The following is a 25912-nucleotide window of genomic DNA, read 5'->3' on the forward strand; positions in this document are numbered from 1 at the left end:
TTATAACTCCTATGCCTTTTTCAACTCTCCTTCCCTTGACAGCCTTACCCAAGAATCAATCTCTTAATATAACTCACAATTAAGAACAACATTTTTCAATGCATAATTATTGCAGTTTCACTTATAGATCTTAAATTAATAGAAATATTCTAAGATTGGGTGTGCATGTGCCTATGCTTGTATTATTGTCTCTTTCTGTGTGTGTGTGTGTGTGTGTGTGTGTGTGTGTGTGTGTGTGTGTTCATGCTTGCATTTGCACATGCTCTCTGGCTCTAATTCTGTAGTTCATAAGCCATGTGATTTATACTTAATCTATATACTGATATACTGTTTTCTGTCCTGGCTTGAAAGTTTCATAAGAATTCCAAATGCTATTTTTTAAAAAAGGAAACTGCTTGTTCTACTGGATGAATACTGCCCACACAAATTTTCCATGTATTATTATTTAGTACTCTTCTCAAAACTGCTCTTCCATGAGTATACTTTTCCTAGGAAGTCATGGAATCTCAGACGATTTTGTGGAAAAAAAAAAAGAGTAAAAACAGAGAAAAAAATCACCCCCATGTTTCTTGCAGGTTCTACTATTAAAAGGTGTCTTACACATTGGCAATGTTGCTGGCTTACTCAACTCTCAAGCTGAATTTGCAAAGTTGGAGTCTTTCTGTTTAAAACTTCTTTTGCATACCTGCTTACCAACTCTCCATATGTTAAGGAGACTTGACAAGAAGTGTCATTCCATGTCTCTACCCACACGTGAGTCTAAAAGCTGCCTTCGTGGACCAACATAGCTAACTGTAAACTACAAAACTGGGAAATAGGTCATGCACATAGATTATGGAAATGATCATGTAAAATACCTTCAGGTGCTTTTCAGTATCCACAAACAGTATATAAATAAAAGTTCCCTGGTGTCGCCCCACAGTCCTAGGTTTTCTTTACCAAAGCTACTGGAAAATATTCCGTTTGCTCAATAGCAAAATCTTGCCTACCACAGAGTTGAATCTCATTCTCCTTGTTTGTCTTCACATTATAGTGTTTTTGATACACTAGCAATTACACAGATTTTAGAACTGATTCACAGTGATAGAAGTGAAGCTGGTAGAAACCAAGTATTATATCAAATAGGTAAAATTTATGGTATTGTTATTCACATGGAAATTACAGAATTTGGAAGAAATATATCTCTTGCTCCTATTGCCTGGATTCACTGAAAGGATAAGAATTTTGTAATAACCTTTGACCCTAAATGATCCAGACCCAATTCAATCCACTCTATCAGCTTCACACTCAAAGTCATTAAATTATTTGATAATCTAGGAGCTGAATTTGCCACAAATTTCCAATTATGGAAAAAAATTATGAGACAAATTTCATTGATTTTCTTGTTGACACATGAGTTTTTATCTGTATGTATGTACTCCATGTTATGAATATTTCACAATTATATCTTGGAAATACTTAAAATAAGCTGATGTAAAAATAAGATGCAATTACAAATTTTAACTATTTCACATTAGATTGGAGATTTTCATGAAAATTATATTAATTATATAAGATTGAACAGCAAATAAAATGCACCAACAAAGGCATAACTGTCAGAAATAATCCAATTCTTCTTAAACACAAACATATTTCAATATTTAATAATAATAGTTTCAGAAACTTTTCAGGACATTATTAAGTAGAATATACTTTATTATCATAGCTCCAAATAATTAAGTATAGACTATGATCAAATAAAATTATAAACGTATAAAACATAGAGTTACACATTGTTATACTTAAAGTGTACAATACTATTACCACATTTAATGAGTATATCAAAGTGTATCAGAGTAGATTTTAGTTGTGAAACAGATGAGTTTATGTTAGATGAGTCTCATAAACATTACTCTCTTTATTTTCTCCATATGATTTCTATGCTTTTGCTTCAGGAAAAAAAAAAACAAAGTCTAGATCTCGTCTCTTGATTGCTCATTATACACTCAAAATAAAATGAATTTAGTCTGTTCTTATTAAATCTATGTGCAGTGAATTTGTTCTCTTGCCTTTGGGGTTGCGAACGTTTATCCAGTTACACTTTAGAGTATCTTACAGGGCAAGTACTGAAGGGATATTTTACTACAGCCTTGCTCGAAGACTTTCTGATTGACTAATGTAAATAACACCCTGACTGCCAACTAATCCTAGCAATTGATAATTCTTTATTCCAACACTATTCTTGAGTACTTTTATTATCCTTCAACAGTTTTCATCATGTGTTTAGTGATAAATAATGTAATTGGTTATTTTTGGATAAAATTATAACAAAAATGTGTATCATTCTTTTATATTTTTGTAGATTTCCAGGTGTTCTCAAGCTAATAGAGCCAAAAACAAAAAAAAAAGAGCACTAACACAGAAATATTTATTCCTAACTTTCTTTTTCAACAGGAAGCATATATGCTAGCCAAGACCTAAGATCTCCCTCTACAGCTAAGCAGACACTGGTTCACAACAAAATTTTGTCATGAAATAGAGAGGAAATGGAATCTTATTAGTTTTCTTTCTGATACTGTAGTGGGAGAGGCAAAATTCAAAAGGACTTATCTCTCCCATGAAAGCCTCCCAGCTGAAAATAGAAAGGAAGATTACAGAGAAGCTAGAGCAAGAGATGGATGGATGATAGACAGATAGACAGACAGCAAACAGATAAATGATAGATAGATATATAGATAGATGATAGATAGATAGATAGATATAGATAGATAGATAGATAGATAGATAAATGTAGTAACAGAGAAATAGAAAGGGATCAAGATATTAGTTAAATATTGAGGTAGAGATGAGATAGAGATAGTGATGGGGAAGAATCAAGTTTGGAAGAAAGCTGCTTTGACCACAATGGGTGAGAAATCATATACAGTCAAATGGACTATGGAATGCTCAACAATACCAGTACCTGATATGACATCAGGGTCTCAGAAAGCATCATAACTTTTTAAGATTTTATATCAGTGATTTAATCTAATTCTCAAAATAAGGTCTTAGTAGATCAAAAACTGTATGATGCTATCATAATTGTACTGTGATGTAGAAAAATGTATAGCAGAATTAAACAAGAACATACATGCCTAAAGCTCATTTTTGGTTTTTATAATACATAAAAATCCAAGAAGCCTTTTATGAAACTACATCAGAAGGAGAAAGGGTTATTGTGAATTGACAGTTTGTTCCAGCACTGATGGAGGAAGGTCATTGGTTAAATAAAAAGAAACTGCTTGACCCTCATTGGTTAGAAGATAGGTGGGAGGAGTAAACAGAAGAGAATGCTGGGAGGAAGAGGAAGTGAGCTCAGACTCCACAGCTCTCCTCTTGGGAGCAGACGCCTGAGAGAGATGCCATGCCCCACTCCCGGGCAGACACATGCCATGAAGCTCCGACCCAGGATGGACTAGGCTAGAATCTTCCTGGTAAGACCGGTTCTCACAGATTATTAGAGATGGGTTGATCGGGATATCAGAATTAGCCAGTAAGGGCTAGAGCTAGAGGGCCAAGCAGTGTTTAAATGAATACAGTTTGTGTGTTGTTATTTTGGAGCATAAGCTAGCCAGGCTGCCGGGGTGCTGGGGATGCAGCCCCGCCGCTCCTCTTATTACTACACAGCACCTTCATGAACTGTATGTAGCAGCTCCTGTCAAGTAAGCACACAAAAGCCTTCTTCTTTTAAGACTTTATATCCATTTTCTCTCTCTCCCCCTCTCTTTCTTTTGCTTATATAAACTACATGCGATTCTTCCTTAGATATCATGATTGGATAGAAAAATAAATTCATAAAAATATTTTTAATTTTTGGGATACTTGCCACTAATTTAACATGATCTACTTTTTATATCTTCAGTCTTTACAAGAAACTGTCAATCAAAGTCTTTTCCTCTCCTATTAGTAATGACTAAAATGGTAGAACAATTGTTGTTGTTCTGTGTCCTCCCCACTTATTGAAGATTTGCTTATTTGTTTGTCTAATTAAAGTATTATAAAAGTATGCATTTATATACAATTGTAATTATAATCTTCATCTCTCTGAATATTGAGCACCACATTCTAATGTGTATTTGCAATTTGTATACTGTCTAAAAGGAGAAGTGTATTGACATCTTGAGGTTTCTGTGACTTTATTTTTTTCTCTGAGCTTTAAGAATAACTGATGATTTGCTATGTGAGTAAGTTGTGGGAAAAACCACCATGTGGTTCAAAGGAAAGAATACAGAAGAGTTTACTAAGAAAATTTAATAGAGCAATTGAATCCCACAAAAACTCCAAACATAATGAGCCCTCACTCTTTTCCCACACAAATGAATGGGTCAAGAAGTGGGTGGCAAATGTCGATAAGAGGGGGTTCAGAGAGAAAAGAAAGAAAGGGCTCTTAGACAGCAATGGGCAGATACAAATCCAAATGTGGAGTATTCTACTCATTTCCATAGTCAATGTGTCTTTAATATCTAAAGTGGATGGCATACCCAAAAGAAAAAATACAAAACAAAAGAACCTAGGTTGTAGATGGAAATAGAAAACACAAAATCAAAGAACTCTGAGATTGTGTGGGAGGGTTTGTGAAGAGAACTGTATCTTCTGCAGTAACTTCTGCAAGGCCAAGGAACTTAGTAAAACCTCTGTGACATAGAGAGGGAGGGATGTGACAAGTCTGGAGGCAAATTCTCTCATGGCATCCTTTGCCTCTTTACAGTCATTTATTGCCCTCTGCTGCATAAAACCTAGCACTTTTGTGAACATTAGGCAAATCCTTTGGAATGTATGGCTAGACCCCTACATTCAGTACAGTGTTTGATATGTATTTCTCCAATCTGACTCAACTTCAGCACCACATTGCACGGATAACTACCACACCAGCATATTTATCTTATGATGCTTTATTTCATTTATCTTTATACAAGACTAGCTCCCCATACCTTTCAACAATATTAGTTTAAGGTGTTCTTTTGCCAGAAGACTAAGATTACTCATTTTCTTTCCACTATGGCTAACATACTACTGACTCCAAATTTATCACTGAATTACTGCTTGAAAACCAGGATATCTAAGAACATAAAAAGATAATAAATGAGTAAAGGTACTTTGTGATATAACTTTCTTTCTTAAATAATTTCTTATTCTTAAATTTACATTAATCAATATTATTTCCCATCAATAGTATTAACTATATATTTTTAACTATAAACCTACGTTAATGAGTTTTTATGGCATGTACTCAAGGAATGTCCAAAATTTGGAAAGTATGATTCTCATTATAAATGAAACAGTAAGTAGAACAATGACAAACAAGTGCACACACACACATACACACACACACACACACACACAAACTCCTTATGATCGATTTTCCTTTACTTTTTATTATACTGTGCATAACTATTATAATCATTCTATTCTGTATATTCTCTGTTGGTGATAGCATACTTCTCAGCTTCAGATCTGATATATCTCCAAAATTCATGGAGAACTTGGATGACTTCCATTAAAACTCTTTTATATTCATATTTTAAACTTTTATGTGTCTTCGTTGAAGAAAGAAATTATTAAGGTGTTGCATATAATTTTCACTTCATTTTTTCTAGACAATACTAAATGGAAAATAATTAAGGGTCAAGAGAGAATGGCTTGGACACTAAGAGCGTCCATGAAACACAAGCAAGGTCCGAGTAGGAGTGTTCCTTCATGTAAGCATTTTGAAGGTCAAAAGAAGAAATTTCAGTTTTAGAGGAGAAAAGATTGAAAACCAAGTTGACTAAGGTACATGAATGACAATCAGTAATTTGAAAGGTGTCCAGCGAATGTTAACTTAACAACTTATTCTGAAGGTGTTTTTCCTATGCTCAATTATTAGTGGAAATGTTTAATTACTACACCCATGGCCTAAGGAATATCTGTCTTCATATGGAAGTATCTGAAGCATTCAAATGTTAGGAATTTGAACTGTTTGATTTCACAGGGTTTTCCACAGTTTCCCCTGGAAAACTTTAATTTTTTTCCAGTAATACATTTTAGAGAATGTCACATTTCCCCATCTGGTTCCATTCTGATCATTTATCTTTCTCATTTACCAGTGTGCTTGGACACTCAGGTTGAAATATTCTTAAATTTGCTTTTCTATTAACAGTGTCCCAAAAGGCACACAGAACTTCCCTTTCTTTTCTCCTGGAAAGTAGGATTACATCATGTGTTTTGATAAGACTTCATCATAATAATACGAAAAGCTGGGCTGAACACGTGCAAAGAAACAAGCCCATGTTATTTTTAGGAGTGTGCCAAACATCCATGGATTTTTGTACTTTATTCTGGTTCACAATTCCTGGTAGATCCAAGCACTTAATATTACACAACATTAAAATTCTGGTATTTCCTTGTTACTATAAAAGAGTATGTATAAATATCCAAGCTATTTATCATTTTTAATTTCTGTGTTTTGATGTTAAATATGTGAAAGAAAACCCTGAACGATCTGAGTAACATAACTCCAACTATAATCCAACCATAATGGAGAAATTTTGCTTGGTGTTCCCTGAGCTGTACATATTAGTTGCATTATTAGGTGGTGTTGGAAATCTTCGTCTTGTCTTTTTAACAAGGTCTCCTAAGTTAACTTATAAGGAATGAAACCAATTGATTTGATTTATATGAAGAAAAGCATTTGTTTTTAAGTTACTGTCATTTCTCTAGCAGCACTTAGAGTATATAGTATATTTTAATGTCCAACTCTAATATCTGTTTTCTTTCCATTTCCATTAGTCGAACAAATAAGTAGAGTAGAAAAATGACATCATTCATCGGTGTTTCTTCTATCTAGATATAATCATATGCCTGATGTCAAGGAAATAGGACATTTTAAGCATTTTAATAATTCTGGTACTAACTATAAAGCTTCATTTTTCCACCACTGTTTTCTCTTTCCTTAAAATAATGCCCAGAATTACTGGGATTTATGAGCAAAGTTACTAACCCAAATAAATAAGAGAAAAGAAGAGTATCATGAAATAATGCATTTAAAACACATAATGGTGTCCATATACTAGTGCTGATATCTATTTATTGTTTCCTTGTACTACATTAAAATATTTTGATTATTAATATAATATGGAGTAAAACAACAACATAGCAAGATCATGTTTTACATAATTATTAGAAGAGTAATTTTTAATGTATTTTTACATTTTATTGAAGTCAACCAACACACTAGCCCATATTTCCATTGTTCCAAGACTTTTGGCTTCATACAGTTTACTCCCTAATCACTACTCTGGGAAGTGACAGAACTGCCAAGTATGGAAGCAGATTTACTGTAATGATAGGTCAATTCCATTTGTTCTTTCTAAACAATTCATTACCCAAGCCTCAAAGCTAACATAATAGAGATAAATGGCAATTGCAGTTTTATTGGTAGGCCTTCATGTGGATAATCTGCTTCATGCTGTACCATAATCACTTTTGGGAGCCATACATATTGCTTCTCCAACAGATAAATACAAAGGTGGATTTTAACCTTGGAAAATTTGAATTTTTTAGGAGCAATAAAACTATGTTATATTAAGGTGCCAGTTGGTTTAAGTATTTATTCTTTCCAGGCAACCAAGGCCTACTGTCTTCTTGAGGCAAAGTGTTAATTTTTCCTCATACCTCAGTATTCAGATAGAACCAGTGTTTAAAGAGACTTCTCAGATTTCTATACCAACATTTTTACTCCAGAAATATAACAAAAGAGAATAGCTCCGTAAGAACGTAACATAAAATGCATGCCTATCGGTCTAGTATATGATTGGGAATGAATGATTCTCTTATGTACTTTGGAGGTTTCTGCATTTTCTCTTACTGCATAATCACCTAGAGACTTAACTTATCCTCAATATTCTGGACATCACAGTAAGGGTTTCTATTTTTGTGGGTAAAGTTAGGGTCTAAAATTTAAAAATTCTAGTAAGTATCCAAATGTCATTACTGCTATGGTTAAGAACCATAAATAAATAACAAAATATATAAACGCATGGCTACCAGTGACAAATGCATACAGCTTGGGCATAGAAAAGTCTGAATATGACTGTTCTGATGAACAAAGCACATTAATTGGGTGAAGGGGCATTTTCTTTGGCTGTTGAAGAGAAACTACAGATGAATACTTTCCAAGAAAAATTAATAGTCTGAGTGGAAACCATGTATGTCTTGGGTATATATTAAATCAACCTGGATGAAGTATACTGTTTGTAAGAGAAGGAAATTAGGTTAATGGTATTGCAACTTAAACTGCTTTGGGATTCATCAGTAGCCATTGGGAGTATTAAGCAAACATACGAACAGAGGATAGAACATTCTTGGACCTTGAGTTCAGATTAGTAAAAATCTCTTAACATCAATTATTAGTTTGTGATCTTGATCAGACTGCTTAATGTTTGTATGAATCTCATTACCTGCTTCAGTGAAATAGCTGTTTTTATGATTTCTGTGAGAAATAAATGGATATGTACTACCGTTTAATTAATATGCATATTTGGTGATCATGCCTCATTTTTATATTCAATTATCTATTAATACTTTGTAAACAACTATTCTGATAACACGACTTCTCACCACTCGCCCCCACTTGTGTGGTCAAACCTCAGTTCAGAACCAGACAGTCTGGTATTTGAAATTTCATATTATTGTTGTCTTCCAGCCAGGTAGTAAGTCACTACGAGTTAATTCTTATTTTCCTTTTAAAAATGAGTAACTGACAAATTTGTTTGCAGTTATGGGCATTATAATCATAATATTTAAAAAACATGTTGACATGGGAATACATGAAAGCTTAATGCATAGGAAATATACTTCATTAAATAGTTTAATATTTCACTTTGGTTAATAGGCATAATGACTGGAATAAGAAGGTGACTTTGTAGTCACTTAAGTCTCTTCTTAGACTTGAAGGTCGTGTTGTACACAGAGTATTCACCTGTTAACCGAAGGGAACATTTCAAAGAAAAAAAAGTGTATTTAATTTAGTTAATTTTTTGTTGACTTGCACTGATTGAAACTGGCCAAATCGAAACAAAAGATTATTCCATTTCTTTTGAGGAAAAGGAGCCAATTGTGCTGTTTATAGCGATCAATGGGAGAAGATTTTTCTTAGCAATCTCAAGAGTCCATATCCAAACCCAGCACCATTATAGAGACAATGAATTCTTGAAATATGAAAAAAATGCAGAAAACTGTCAACCTAATTTTAAACTTTTTTTAGTAACATACCATAAGAGTTATTGAGAAATTTACCAACACCTCCCCAGGTTCCTGGTATAAAAAGCAGAGTTGTGGGACCAGCCCACACTGATTTATGATGATGGAAGATTTTACTTTTTTATCTTTTGGAGTATTTGTGAAAATGGACACCATTTTAAGTAAAATTTCCGTTAAGATACACTTAATCAAGATACAATGAATACAGGAAGAAAGTCAAAGTATTAGTTCAGTTGCTTTCTTGTATTTTTACTCTTTTCTATGCCATTAGAACACTCTGTGACTTTTCTCAACTTCACGTCAGTGGCGTCCTCAAACCTGTCAGATTAACCACAAAGGACAGCCTGGTCTTCTCAGAGGACATGTCTGCTCACATTCCCAGAAATTAACAGTGGAAGGACTTTGGAAACTTCCATGTCAAAGGGGCTGATATATTCAGTTCTATTGTTTGAGATTTTGTTTTCCATCTCTTGAGGCCAGAGAAATTTCACTTTATGATCTACAAAGACTGAGCCCCTGAAAAGTGACAGAGTTGATGAGGAAACTTCACTCTCTTTACAACGTTTCAGTAGATCCACCTACTCTTATTATCATATAACCATTGCAAACATGAGGTCTTGCTGCTGCCAGTGTCTGAGGCTTTAACAAATGCCACATATAAGCAGGGAATCCTTTAGAGTCCCCATTGTCAGACACAGAACCTGGTTCCTGTCATCTAGGATGCCAAGATATATCCTCTTACAAGGAACGACCAACCTAGTAATAGACGTGACAAAAAGTCAGCACACAACAACTACTAAACCCTTATCTTCATGCTGAACATATAAAACTACTCCTTTGTAAATACATATAGGTATGTTATATTTAAGTTTTGGTGTTTAGCCTTTTTATTATGTGCCTTTAAAATGTTCAGTGGTTAATATAAATACAAAAGCATGGTTTCTGCAGCAATTTAAAGTGTTACCAAGGATTTTTTTATAATAGTCCTTATTTCACTTCTAAAATTATTTGGAGAAGAAAATCTTCGTTGTTTGCTTTCCAATCAGCACTGTTTTGTGTTTTAGTTCCCATCAGTTATTCCCATCAGTGTTGACTAGTAGAACACAAAGTCCAACGGTGTGTGCGTCCAGTTATTTTTCATGGTAAAACGCTGTACAAAAATTGATTATTTTTCCCTGAGCTCAGAGGTGAGTTGTTTTTCTAAAGAAGAATCCCAATTTTGACTCAAACGTTTTTAAACAGTCAGAATTTCCTACTTTGGGTGAGCTTTTTTGTTTGTTTGTATGTTTTAATATGCTTCTGTATAAATCAACAAGTTCTAATTTCTTTTATGTAAGTGCATTTTCTCATTACTCCTTTTCATATGTCTTACTGTTAAGTAAAAGCCCTAAGCATGACTTGTTTTCAGTTGCTACCTTACACGTTGGGGTTTTAATGCCCTAATAAGGACCTCATGACTCCTAGGCTAGAGTGCTCATTTTCTCAATTACTAAGTGGATTTTTGCATAATGAATTACATTTCAAGTGACTTGTGAACGGAGCAGATGACAGAGTAATTAATTTCAAAATTGCTATAAATTAAAAATATTTTATAGACAGGATCATATATATATATATATGTGTGTGTTTCTGTGTATGTGCTTATTTCATATTAAAGGCTGTATTAGAAGTTCACAAAGTATTGCCCTTAAAATACTTCACACAAAGATATAGGTATTTTTATCCAAGGAATAAATATTATCTGATATTATCAGCATGACAGTGCCATCAGCACAAGACTGGACAAGCATCATCTAATTTTGTGTAGAGAGCCCAAGTTTTCTCTAGCTTTCTGAACTCTAGGTAATCTTAGCTTCCTTGCTTCACACAAGCAGGGAACTGGTTGTTTTATGTGCTGGAGCTTGCCATTAGCTGTTTTGATGATCCTCTTGATTATGACTGAACTGTATAACTGATTCAAGCAGAAAATTGCTTTGCACTGCATATCTGTGACTGCATCACCTTGGAAGAACACAAAGTGTCCTTAACCTTGGATTCAGCTGGTCTTTTGTAGACTACAGAGAAGGGAATGTAGTGAGAAGACGACACTGGTGGTTAACAATAGCCTTTCAAACACAGTACTATTGCCATTTCTGGCTGGAATGCATGGGTTTTGAAAATGTTTAGTAAGATCTTTTGCTTTAAACCAATGGTCAAAAACAACTCTCTTTCTCCAAGCTATGCACATAGTACTTTCAGATATTGCCAGATATCCTTGTATCCCTGCTTGTAATCATTTCTCTCTGTTACCACTGTCACCAAGCGTGATATAATTAGCACAAAATCAGTCTTTTTCTCCCTCGCTTCCTTTCTTCCTCCCTCCCTCCCTCCCTCCCTCCCTCCCTCCCTCCCTCCCTCCCTCCTTCCCTCTCTGTAAGAATAGAGCAAGAGTTAGAGCAAGCACTAAATGTAATTTTTCCTTTTCACTGTAGCACGTTCACAAAGGAAAGTTATCTTACACTGGTTGAAGACGATGCTATCTTGTGCTATCTTAAAGATATGTATTTGATGCTAGTACTTCCTTGTTATTACAGACATCCAGTGACAAAGTTCAAAAATGTGTTGCCTCAGTGTGACTTACAAGGACTAAAATCTAGCCTCTTCTCTGTATAAGTCTTAGTTTTCTTTAGTTATAAATATTTCATCTGTAAGGACATTTAAGTCAGTTTCTTCTCCATTATGAAGAGATCATTTTCAAAGCTTGTACTCTTTACCCATAAGTACAACTGACTAATTCTTATTGATATTGGGGATGTCGACTTAATTATCAATATTACTAAAAGGTTCAACCTATAGCTTATATAGAAACAATTTTATTATTTGTGTAAGATTAATTTTCTGTTTTGGGTATTTATACAATTTCATTCTTTAGAATATTTAAACTATGTACATTTATTTCTAGGTAGACATTATATAAGCAGGAACTAATTTGCCCCCAATTTCATGTGGCCACTTTAATTAGGATTAGTGTACTTAAAAAAAAAATAAAGATACCCAGAAACATGCTTTTCTGTTCAGCTAAGAGAACTTATCCAGAATAAACACTGTGACCCTGAAAGTGGTACTTGCTCTATACTGCTTCTAACTATATACATCTTGGACTTTGTACCTGTGAGAAATGGTTCTTGGTTATATACATTCTCTTTTATTTTTATTTTTTTAATGCAGAGGACTGAGTGGCCTAATTCATCATTGTTCTTGTTGTCTTCTTTAGTTTGTATGGATAAAACTGTTAGATAAATAGGAAAAGTAGCACTTTATATTCATGTATGATACTGATACATGGGCCACAAGGCTTCTTTCTTGAATAACAAAGAAAGAGTCAATAAAGAAACAGAGAATTGGATTTAAAATAAGAGAACTTAATCGTTTCTGATGAATGCATACATTTATTAAAATATTCTGGTTTTTCATCCATAAATTACTTTTACTTTGTTTTATTGTTTTTCTAAACAGAGCATAATATACAGATTAAAATCCATGACATAAAAATAAACATACCCATTATTTTTCCTTCATTATAAATAAACTTATCACATAAACTTCTATACATTCCTTATCATTATGAAATTTCAAAAAGAGCACAGTATCACAAAAGTCTCATCTCCTGACTCACATGGATCCCTATTGAGCTTCTAAATTTTGTTAAAACCTGTTTATTTTGACTTAAAGACAGAGAGACAAGGAAGAGCAATTCATATTGATCTTTCCATTCATGCTAAATCTTTGTTTCATTTCACTTCTTGTCTTTCTTATGCTACCTCTTCTGTGTTGCCTTGCTGACAAATAACTCAGACTAATCATTACATTAAAGTTCAGTCCTTTCCCTTTAAAAGAGTCCAATTCCAAGCCTTTGAATTTTAATATTTTGTGATTTATGTCAGTGAAAATGTGAAGTGATTGCTTTCTGTGATTGGTGCCACTGGATAAGAGTAGACAGGCAGCTGCCTAATCTACATGGAAAGTAGAAAGAGACAAGATCTCCTGCGTAAATTGGGAGCACGGGGACCTTGGAAGAGGGTTGAAAGGGAGGGGAGAGGCAGGGAAGGGAGCAGAGAAAAATGCAGAACTCAGTAAAAAATCAATAAAAAAATAAAAATAAAATAGACATGTAACTAGCAAAAAAAAAAAATCAAGTAAGGTTCTGGGATGGGCATCTTACTACTTTGGCCGCTACATGGCTTCTCTCCGACTCTGCCTTCTTTTCTTCTCTATCTGTTGGAATATCCACCTTGCTCTATACTGGGCTGCCATAGGTACAAAGCAGACTCTTTATTAATTATTGGTAATTAAAAGCATAATCATAGCATGCAGGGGAATCCCACATCAAGTATATATGTGTATATATGTACATATACATATATTCATACTATGTATTATCAATTTTCATGAATACATTTATGGCTTTCCATCATTAAGTTAATTGACCTATACATCATCTCAAGTATTTACTTCCTACTATTTTCTGCAAATACACAATGACTTAAACATCAGCAATGTCATTCTACTTGGTAGATAGCAACAAGTAAAAAGATAGAGAGCAATGGGCAGACTGTAGCAGGAAAGGGGCTGACCTATAATTACCTCCAGAAGATGGGGTTCGAGAACTTCAGGTGGAAAGCTTTAGAAAGGAAAGGCACCACATCAGAGACAACATGATGGGACCTCAGCGACTGAGGGATTTCCCTTTAAAACCTGGAGAGTAATTTCATTAAGAAGAATACCTTAAACTAAAAGCAAGAAGTCATTGGCAAGTTGGTGAGCATGAGAAGAGAAATTCTCCAATCAAAGGAAAATATATGATTTTTATCTCCTTCAGGAAGTGGTGAGAAGTTCCTTACAACTTGACTTAAATTCGATACAGCCTATATAACAACGACTATAAATGAAGAAGGTACTGTTATGACTACAGAATTTATTCACAAAAGATTTATTTTAAGTCAACTGAGAGGGAGTGGCAGGGTTTGAGCAGCCTGGTTTCCTCAGACTGTGAGATCTATTTGCATACACAGAGCAAATTCAAAAGGTAAGAAGAATGGCAGAGCAAAGTACCTTCAATATATCAAATTCCTGGCCGATTAACTATGAATATGATGTGATTCAGTCTCACTATAGCCTAATCAGAATGGAAAAATTGAAGGTGTAGGGAATGAAATAACTTGCTCCAGCCTGCATTTGTTAGAAAAGTGGGACTCAGCACTGTACTGTTGTTCATCTCTTTTCTAGCCATTATCTTTTATGAACTCCCCTTTTAAGTTGCAGTGTCAGGTCTTTTCACTCTTTACTTTCATTTTTATTGCATCTTTGGATATTTTGTCAGGTTTTATTTGCCCCTTTTATTAGGCAGCATTAATTATTTACACATTTGATTTTGTCTCTGGCTTTTCCTTCTTTCATTATTTTCCCTTTAACATTCTAGCATGATTATCATTATTATTTTCCTGTGCACTTCTAGATGTCATTAATTTGTTTTTACCCTAGAGTATTCATGCATGAAAGTTAAACTAGTTCCATGATACTAATTTATTATGGTGTGTGTGCTTGAAAACTTATAAATATTAAAACACCATATGATGCTGATTTTCAGTTATAATATATCAGATGATTCAATGCTATAGCATAGATGAATATAGCAAGAAATAATATTAAAGGATAAATTACAGGTTTTAGACCATTGCAGTATTAAACTTTGTTTTATCTACATAAGATAAAAAGATGTAAATGTAGATAATTAATTTTTTACTGTGTGATTAAATAAAAAGTACACATTTGTAATCATGAGATAACAGAGAAAGAAAATTTAAAATGTGTTGCATTTTTATTAGGCGATATGATAATATCCCAACGGGGTGTGTTGATTATTATGCCTTTGTGGATGAATTATGGTCCCTATAAAATGGAAAATGTGCCAGTCTGGGTAGTCTTTTGAAAGTAAGAAGCTTACAAAATTTTTATCTGCTAAATATACAAAGCATATCATTATGTAGTGTGACTATTTTTTTGACATAACAATTAATGTCTGTATTGTCAGCACGTAGAATTTTAAATCGTTTCATAGCTATTTCAGTCTGTCACTGTTGCCAGAGACTAAAATTGTGCTTCATCATAGTCTATAGAAAGTCTCCACTGTTATTTCCTCTTTGAAATCTGTACAAAGCAGTAAAAGACTCCTCGAAGCTTAAACGAATAAAGAAATCCTGTTCCAGATATGCAGATGCTTAGGGACTTGTTTCGGAATCCAGGCCACTTTGCAGTTCAAGATAATGATGACTCTGGATGCAGTGGCTGGGCCCTTATCCAGTGACTTCTGCCATTTCAGCAGGACAAGGTGAAGCAGAGCTCGAGACTGTCTTTGTGGAAGTCAGCAGCAGCGTCTCATGAATGTAGACAGATTTATGCAGAGTGACCTTCAGACTCAAGATGGGCGCTTTGTGATTTCCACAGGGGTTACTTCCTGGATGTCCCATGACAACTTGAATGAGTGTTCTACCCAGCTGGCATTTTTAGAGCACAAGCTTGTGCATCAGAAAATCACAGATAAGCATAGGTCTACTGAATGCATTTTTCAAAGAATAAACTCCATTTGCATACATGCTAATTAGCTATATTCTCAGATAGTTTTCCCACATTTTGGATAAATCCCCCTCATGATGCACATACAAATCTTATTCAACCTTATTTAAAAATGAATTAAATCCACAGTAGGTTCAAAGGAAGTGTCTCATTCATGTGCAAGGAGTTTTAGAACGACTTGATCTCCAGGAGACCCAACACTCCTCGTGTCCACATGCACGCATGTGTGTGGCATGCATGCACACACATATACATAGGCCCACACACATATTTCAAATGAATGAAATAAACCTTCAAAGCAGAGAACATAACTACTGATACTCCCCAATATCTCCTTCCTCACTGACACATTGAGCTACACTCGTCCAAGCTTCTGATTTTGAAGGAAGGAGAATTAAACAAATTCTTTCCCTGCCATAAGCTTTCTGTCTACACTCCAGGTAGCTCCCTGTACTGGGCTACATTCCTATAAATATTGTGGAACTGTCTTATGATATATGTGTTCTGTACTGCACTATATGTCTATGAATATTGTGGAACTGTCTTATGATATATGCGTCCTGTACTGTACTACATGTCTATGAATATTGTGGAACTGTCTTATGATATATGCGTCCTGTACTGTACTACATGTCTATGAATATTGTGGAAATTTCTTATAATATATGTGTCCTGTATTGGATTAGATGTCTATGAATATTGTGGAACTTTCTATGATGTACATGCAGGTCTGTTTTGCCAAGAGTATTCCATTCATCATTGTTCATCACAGGGAAGTTATCCCAACTAGGAAACTACGGCCTGGTGCCTTTGTTTTATTTATAGCCAGTCACCTAACTTTACTGAGTCATAAAAGATACCCCTTCTTTGCTGAATTCCACTGATTTATTCTACCAGTATTTGTCAAAAGGTACCTATACATCTACTGCTTTGGTATTAATTTGGGAACAAGCACATAGTGGCAGAGGTATATGTGTAGGTAGACATTCATATTTGACAATTTTTGAATCTCTTTTTACCTTTTTAGCACAATAATTGAGATTTTAAAAGAAAACTGACAAATTTATCTCTGACGTTTACCAGACTTGGGAGTCAATGACAGAAATAAATAAATAAATACATACATACATAAATAAAAGTTAAAAAAATAACATAACATAAACAAAATCATTCCTTAGGAAAGTATCAAGTAATGTGCAAGAATGAAGTTCAGCAGAGTTTAGCCAATATAATCCAGTTTCGGAAACTACTGAGTACAAAGAATAAAGATTTTTTTCTACATCATTTGCCAGTGTAATTAGGACTGAAACCATGGTTCCATGACTCCAAATCATGTCCTTTACACAGTAAACAACAAGGGCATTGATTGTGATTGGAAAATGAAAAATAAAAAAAGAGAATGTCTAACGTCTTGCTATGTAGCTAGGTGGCTAGTCATTGATGTCCTCCTTTCCTTGTTCTCCTGATCTTCCTCATCCTCCTTCTTTTTATACTTTCTTCCCGCTAGCCCCACCTATCCTTGCTCCTGCTTCTCTATTGGCTGTTCATCTCTTTAATAGGACCACCAGGTGTTAAACAGATGCAGCACATACAACAGTTACATACCTGAAAATAAAATTCTCCAATCAGAGGGGGAAAGCTTTTGTGATACTACACATGAAATCCGAAGTCTCATGCTTGCTGAGCTTAAACTATGTGCTGGTGGCATTTTATTGTTTTTTGTTTGTTTGTTTGTTTGTTTTGTTGTTTCAAAACTAGAGTCTTCTAGAATAAACTCAAGTGAAAATAATATTTCCATAAGATTGACATTTAAGGAAGTCTTTAGGGCATTTTTCTGAATAAGATTTAATGGGAGGACTCAGCCCCTGTAGGCAATTACACAGTGGCACCTCTCGCCAGGTGGTCCTGGGAGATATATATGTGTGTGTGTGTGTGTGTGTGTGTGTGTGTGTGTATATATATATATATATATATATATATATATATATATGATTAAAAGGTCATGGACAGAAAGCCAGTCAAGTAAAGAGTGTTTCTTATAGTCTCCGTTTCTGCTCCTGCCTTCATGTACCTGCCTTGACTTTCCACAATACTGGGCTTCCACCAATAATAGTGTCACTTCTAATTTTCTGTGTTTAATGCACTAGACTCATTTAAGCCAAAAGTGTATCTTCCCCCAAATGTGTTTTACCTTGGTATTTATCATAATTGTAGAAAACTTAGGGCATGTATAATTTTATCACAATTTTTTTCTTTTTGAGAAATATATATATATATGTATATATATATATATATATATATATACAATCCAACGAAGTATGATTTTACCCATCATCTCTACCCTTTAATTTCCTTCATATATCCATAAACATAAATGTCTTTCATTTTATGTACATAAGTAAAACTTTATTTTAATGTCCATTTTTCCAGAAAGGGTTTTACACTCTTCACACAAACATATGTATCCTCCAATTCTGCTCCTGTAAGTTTTTCTAATAAGCAGTGACCATTGCCATATATAATTTCAATCAATAAGTCACTGTACACTTTTGCTCCCTTATTTTTCTCTAGTTAGTTTCTTACATGCAGCATGTCTGCTGGACAATACATTGTTCTATCTTCAAGTTTTTAAGTGTTTAATTTCTTTATGTTTCTAACTTTTTTGTTTAATATATTACTGAAATTTCTTCATTAACCATATATTTCATCCACTCTATTATAGTATTTTTGTGATAAAAATCACTTATTATTTTCTTCTGAAATAAAAAAATTCATAGATCTTATTACTTTTTAATATGTGATGAGAATGTCTTTGAAAGTTTTTAAGTTATTACTTTCTTTTACATTAGTTGATAGATATTTATTACATATGTGGGTTCATAAAAAAATTTTCATACAAGGACATTACATTTATCTTTAAATTCCCTGTGTACCCAGTTTGGGATGCCTGCTTCAGATATCTTTTATTTCAATAAACAGTGTCACTTCTAATTCTCTGTGTTTATGAATAACATTTTTATCCACACTTGGTGGCGCATACCTTTAATCCCAGCCATGGCAGGCAGATATCTGGAACCTCAATGTCATTCTGGTCTACATAATGAGTTCCAGGATAGTGAAGGCTGCATAGTAGGACCTTGTCTCAAAAACAAACTATAACAAAAATAATAACATTTAAATGTTAGCAGGTTTTCAAATGTTTTTCTTTGGTGGCTGCTGAGATGACAAAGTGACCATGACTATTGTCTTTTCTTCTAGAAAAAAAAAATCCCCACATCCATGTGTCTTCTCACTGTTACGTCCAATCCAAGGGATCCAGAGAACTCTCTGGTCTCTGTGAATACTGAATACATACTGTGTATGGACACATATGCTGGCAAGACACAACAAATAGATAATCTTTTTTTTGGGGGGGGGATTTTTCGAGACAGGATTTCTCTGTAGCTTTGGTGCCTGTCCCAGAACTAGCTCTTGTAGACCAGACTGGCCTCGAACTCCCATAGATCTGCCTGCCTCTGCCTCCCGAGTGCTGGGATTAAAGGCGTGCACCACCACCGCCCGGCTATGATAATTTTTTTTTAATTCCTGAAATTTACCCATATTTTCTTCACATGTTCTCCTCCTCCATCAGAGATTTGTTAATCTATCATAAATTAGACTTTAGAACTCAGAGCTGCTAGTTTCTGTAAAAGTTTAAGATTTATTTGATGGAAAAGTACAGTAAAAGCCTAGAGGTAGAAGGAGCTATACTAAAGAAGAATTCTCTTCCACTTTTTTCTCTCACATTGTTAATAACTGAATATCACATTCAAGTTCTGTCTGTAATGATATGTAACAAGTCTTTGCTCCCATCATCAGCTGTGGGGTGTCATTGCACAGTTCCCTTGTGTTCAGTGTTTCCTTATAGGAAAAGAGATTACAGAAAAAATCGTTTTGTTCAGGAAATCCATATATTACCTATGCCTGTGTTTTGCTTTCCATTTTACTGGGAAAAGGCATATACCAAAAGAGCATTTTGTCTCTCATCCAAGAAACTGCTCTCTATGACTTATTTGCTAATGTTTGGTAACAGTACCCACACAACCCTCATTTTTATTCATTGTAATAGATTGTCTTCCCAACTAGAAAGCTGCCTACTGGTATTTGGAATATTTCAGTTTCTTCCTAACTGCTTTGAAATGAGCTGTTATTCTTCCATGTGGCGTCATCACAGTATCTAAGCATAAAGATACTGTTTATTTCTATTATTGTATATTTATTTCCGTGGGTTCTAAGCAAATAGGTTAAGAAAATATAAGTTTACTTGGCATCATTCATAGATTTCTGAAAGTTAAATTTTGACGTTTGTAAAATGTTGGAGACACGGGCCTTAGCTGCCTGAGCAAGGTGCGTGTGGCAATAATGTGCTCTTAATCACAGCTGGAAGCAAGGCAGTGAGATGCATTTGTGTCCTTGCCAGCTGAGGAGAATGGCAACGCTTAGCAGCAGCCAGAAATTCTACATTTCCACCAACTTTCCGCTTAGCCATTTTGACTGTCCAGTACCGAGATCCGTTGGCTTAGAAAACACATTTCTCAAACACAAACCCTGCCATTTTTAAGCTGCGTTTTTTTTACAGTTGAAGGTAAGTGCTTAGCACTTTAAGTGTGCATGCTTCCAAAAGCCACAGGTGCACACGCAGATGGGGTTAACTCATAAAGCAGATAAAGAATCTCCTGTGCAGCTGCCTGTGTAGGATTCTCAGAAACCAGAATCAAGTCTTGACTTTGCTGACCTTTATAATCCAAGATCAATTTTCCTAATAAAAGGGAGACCTTTGCACAATCTCTAAAAAGTCATTGAAAACCTTTACCAACGACAAGGCCAGATTATATATCTCAGTTACTCTCCGAGGAATAAAATTTATTAGTTGACATAAAAACACCAACAGTAATATCTGCTTCCTTCCCCAGTGGCAGCAACCTTCAGAAATGGTGAGGCTGTTACTGTTGAATGTGTTGCTTGGAATTTGGGATTTTTCAGACATCCAGAACACTATTAGTATAAGGAAGAGCTAACATCTTGTGCCAAGCATTGTGCTGTAAGCAGGATGATGCTTTTTTATTTTTAAAAGTAACAAGAAAGGAGTTGTAATTCCCATCAACATATTACCAGCCATACTAATTTAGGGAAATACCTTGTTCAGCCTTACTCATCTGGAAAGAGTCATTCAGAATGCAAGCCCGAATCTCCCACTCCAGAAGTGTAAGCCAGCTGCTCTTCTGCCTTTTCTCTCTGTATGATTAAAAACATAAGCATAATGTTTGAAAAGCAGCTCTAGCTTTGGCATACTATGCCCATTTTACATTAAATTTGCAAAATGTACATTTTTAATCAGCAGTGTTGGTACTTTGTGAGCATCTCATTTTCTTTACAAGAATAAGAGATGTCGTAAAACATTGTTATATTTTTGTGAGTACTACTGAAGAAATACAAAAAATAGGTACAAAAAATGAATCATAGGCAGGAGGCATTATCTTTCAATATATACCTCTTTGTATTATATACTTAAGTCAGAATTATGATGATATAGAAATATCATTATATACCGGGAAAATACGAGCAAAGTCACTATAATTCAATACAAACATTTCCCTGCTGTTAAATTGCAGGTTTTTTTATGAATAAGAAAGAGAATGTGCGTGACTTGAATATTGTAGAGCATACTTGTAATGAGACAGAAAATTGTAGTATTTCAACCAGTAGAACTATTATACATGTGTTTATCATAAGTATGAGCGATGCTTCTGTCTTTTCACACCCAAGAACATTTCACACTTAACATTGCCACGTATTTCACTGTTCTTTCTTGTTCATGTTTTTTTTTTTTTTATGAAAGGTTAACCCACAGTGCTTGATTATAAGAGCTACAGATAGAAATCTCACAGTGTGTATCATGGGGCTTATGCTCAGTCAATGGGACTGAAACCCACCAACTGACATATGTTTCTTCTTCTCCTTTACATTGTCTCTTTAAAGAGGAATTCTGAATGTTCTGCAGATTTCCCAGAGGGATTTCGGTGTGATTTTGAAGCCACTGTCCATAGCTGTACCATAATACTGACCACCTGAACTCTGTCTAGTCTCAGGGTCTCTGACTTAAATGTTTGCTTCTGGATAAAACCTTCTGTTCCCACTTTTTTCCTGTGGTTGGATCTTTCCTCTCATTTGTGCTTTAGTTAAAAAATTAAAATAACCAAATAATCAAAAAGTAACTTTGCCCATGTCCTTTTTTATTCTAATCATCAAATTAAAGCTGAGATTTCTAAACTTTATCCATTTGTGATCCTTTCTTTCTCATAAAACTTTTACCTGACCCCAAGCATATATGTATATAAAATGTATGTAGAAATAAAACATTAGTGGATAGTAAATTACAAAAAAAATATTAAAATAATTCTTTGGTGTATATACTTCTCTTAGTTAATTTTCTATTGTTGTGAAAGGTATCATGGTGAAGTCAACATATAGAAGAGGTTTTGGGGCCTTACCATTATGGTGAGTCCAAGACCACCATTGTAGGGAACAAAGGAGGTGGCTGGCAATGTGGCACCAGAGCAATAGCTTTTAAGAGCTCACATCTTGAGGCAGACAGGAAGACAACTGGAAACGGCATTGTATTTTGAAGCTCAAAGTCTTCCCCAAGTTGCACACATCCTTCAATTGTGCTACATCCCCAAACTTCCAAAACTGATTCACCAACTAGTGATCAAGCATTTAAATATATGAGCCCATGGAGGCCATTCTTATTCAGATCATTATATTCCATGTTATAATTTGTCAGATTTATTTTAGGCAAGATCGTGGCCTTCCCCTCTATATTTTGGCTGAGCAAGGTATCCCTCCAAAATGAATAGGCTCTAAAAAGCCAGTTCAAACACTAGAAATAAGTTCTGGTTCTACTGCCAGTGGCCCTAAAGACTGCCCCAACCATACATCTGTCACCCACATTCAGAAGGCATAGTTTGGTCCTATGCAGGTTCCCCCACTGTCAGTCCAGAGTTAATGAGCTCCTGCAAGCTCAGGTCAGATGTTTCTATGAACATCCCCATCATGGTCTTCACCTCTTTGCTCATATTATCGCTCCTCAACTTCCTTAGCGATCAGGGAAATGCAAATCAAGACAACTTTAAGATACCATCTTACACCTGTCAGAATGGCTAAAATAAAAAACACCAATGATAGCCTTTGCTGGAGAAGTTGTGGAGAAAGGGGTACACTCATCCATTGCTGGTGGGAATGCAAACTTTTGCAACCACTTTGAAAAGCAGTGTGGCGGTTTCTCAAGAAATTCGGGATCAACCTACCCCTGGACCCAGCAATACCACTCTTGGGAATATACCCAAGAGATGCCCTATCATACAACAAAAGTATATGCTCAACTATGTTCATAGCAGCACTGTTTGTAATAGCCAGAATCTGGAAACAACCTAGATGCCCTTCAATGGAAGAATGGATGAAGAAAGTATGGAATACATATATATTAGAGTACTACTCAGCAGTAAAAAACAAAGACTTCTTGAATTTTGCATGCAAATGGATGTAATCACTTCTTGAGCTTACATGCAGTCTTGATCAAATACTGAACCTCTAGCATATAACTAGGTGTTCTGCCATTCATCTCCCAATTGTGTGAACAGAACACATTCTGTTTTCCTCACGTTATGGTTCCCTAAAGATATATATATATATTTTTTTTGATAATATAGCAAGCACACATGTGCTCTGAGAAACTCAGTTTTTGTTTATGTGCTTTCCAGTACACTTCATTTGCCTTATCATCTTCTCTATTGATATTATTCTATTGGGTAAGAGACTGAGTCTATTTCAAGATAAGTATAGGTGAATTCTTTCCCTTAAGTCTTATACTGCCGCTTGGGTGAGCTTGGGAGACTGGGTCCAAGTTCAGTTTTCAGGAGAAGAGAGGAGCCACTGCTGCCTCATGTCTGCGAAGCTGCCATGGCATCTGCCAGATCAGGCCCATATTACTTCTGGAACCATCTGCATTAGCAGCAGCCAAATGAATGGCTTGTTTTCTGCCGTTGGCTATACACAGAGCTACTAAGTGCTAACCTTTGTATTTTGCTAACATTGCTAAATAAAATAAAATAAAAGCCCATGCTATTTTGCCAATAGAAACAACAGAAAGAAAATACAAAAGCAGTATAAAGAGTAGGCACATTATGCTTACACCATCAGAAACTGTGAAGAGGAATATGCCCTTTAGCATTCCCTGCTGGATCACCCTGAAGTGGGTTTGGGAACTCTGCCAGCAGTGTGCACTCACTTGATTGCTCTCTGTCCTCCTTCCTGACTCCCACTCTCTTTCTCTTGGGACCCGTTTCTTAATTATATGCTTGCCAACCCAGTGATGTATCTGAAAATTCTTGTCTACAAATGACCATACCAAAAAGCATTTCCCCTAGCCTCTTCACTGCTTGTAGCCCAGACACTTACACAATGCACTTGTTTCCCTTCTTTTACTCTGATGAATTATTTATATTCTTATCTAAATCCAAAATCTTCATTTAATCTCCACAACCTTTTCTTTTTTTCCCTCTTATAAGCATTGCTTCATCATTTCCATATATTTTTCCACTCTTTCTCTTTTTCTTCTCTCGTTAATTGCTATCAGTGTAAAAGTGTGACGTGGCATTTCCAACTAAGCAAAGTGAACATTTCAGTTGACCTCACCTACCCTTTTGGCTAGCACAGGAGTTATAGGAGTTATTTTTCTCTCCTTTTTTTTTCTTTCTGAGTCTCATTAAGCATGCTACTTCCTGACCCCTTAATCCTCCTTTAAACGTTTAGGTGCACAAAATCCATTTCTTACATCATTTCTACTCCACCTACCTTCCCCTATTATGTGATTTCATCAGGTACTTAAAGTAACTCTTAATTAAAGTCTTTAAAATGTACGTGTTCATGATATTTCAATGTCTCTCTACTAGGAATCTGAAGTTAATTTTTTTTTTTTGGAAACAGTCTCATCCTGGTTTATTCAACTTAATAAACAGTTCTATCTTTTTTCTTTTCTTTTTGAGATTAAAATATAAGCACAACATTTATCCTGCTCCTTTATCGACCTCCAAAACCACTTAAACTCTTTCATGTCGCCTTCCAAATTCAGATTCTCTTTTTTTCCTTAATCATTATTTCTAAATATAGTATGTTCAGATTGTATTGTGTTGCTTTTATATAAGTATCAGGGATGAGCATTTTGTGTTGGTAACTAATTGGTGTGCTCTTTCATGGGAAGACTTTTTCTCCTACTTTGGATATTCTTTAGTGGTCTGTGGGTCTTTTTGTAGTATTGAGACTTTCTTGTCTTTCCCTCAATAACTTTGCTAAATTCGTTGTTTTTGTTTGTTTGTATATGTTGCTACTTTTTTTTCTTGTCCAATAGTTTTGTTTGCTCAAAGATCTTAGAACATCTAGAAAAGTGACAATTTTGATGGAATTCACCTCAAAAGTAAATCTAAACCTGACTTCTGCTCAACTCTATCAGCTCTCATTACTAGAGTCCTAAAGATTTTCTGGATTAATGACAATATTTTCCAGCTGATTTACAAAATTAAACTGATATTTTTCAAGTCTAATTCTCACTACGGTCCTGATTAATTCTTTAGCTAATAAATTGAAACCATGTTACCTTCATCTTTTGAACCCACCAATGTATTTACATCTCATTTAGAAAAAAAAAAAACAGTAAGTTTGTAAGCAAATTCCTTTACACACAATTTAATCTTCTACAATTTAATCCTTTTAAAGTTTTTCTCTCTCACATCATATTATTCGTGATGATTTTTTTGATAAAGTCATTTAAATTACAGTATTATCTCTTTAAGATTCATAAAACCTGAAAATTTCCAACTTTTAACTCTCATCATCTTTGTTTTCCTCTTACATTACTCTTTAACATCCTGTATTTTACTCATCTCTTAATCCACATGAAGGCATGGATTTTGTTCTTTGTAACACATTCTATTTCCCATGTTTCAAT

This window comes from Microtus oregoni, unplaced genomic scaffold, assembly GCF_018167655.1.
Source record: "Microtus oregoni isolate MIOR12 unplaced genomic scaffold, Mior012 000053F_ref0000044, whole genome shotgun sequence".
Classification (NCBI taxonomy): Eukaryota; Metazoa; Chordata; class Mammalia; order Rodentia; family Cricetidae; genus Microtus; species Microtus oregoni.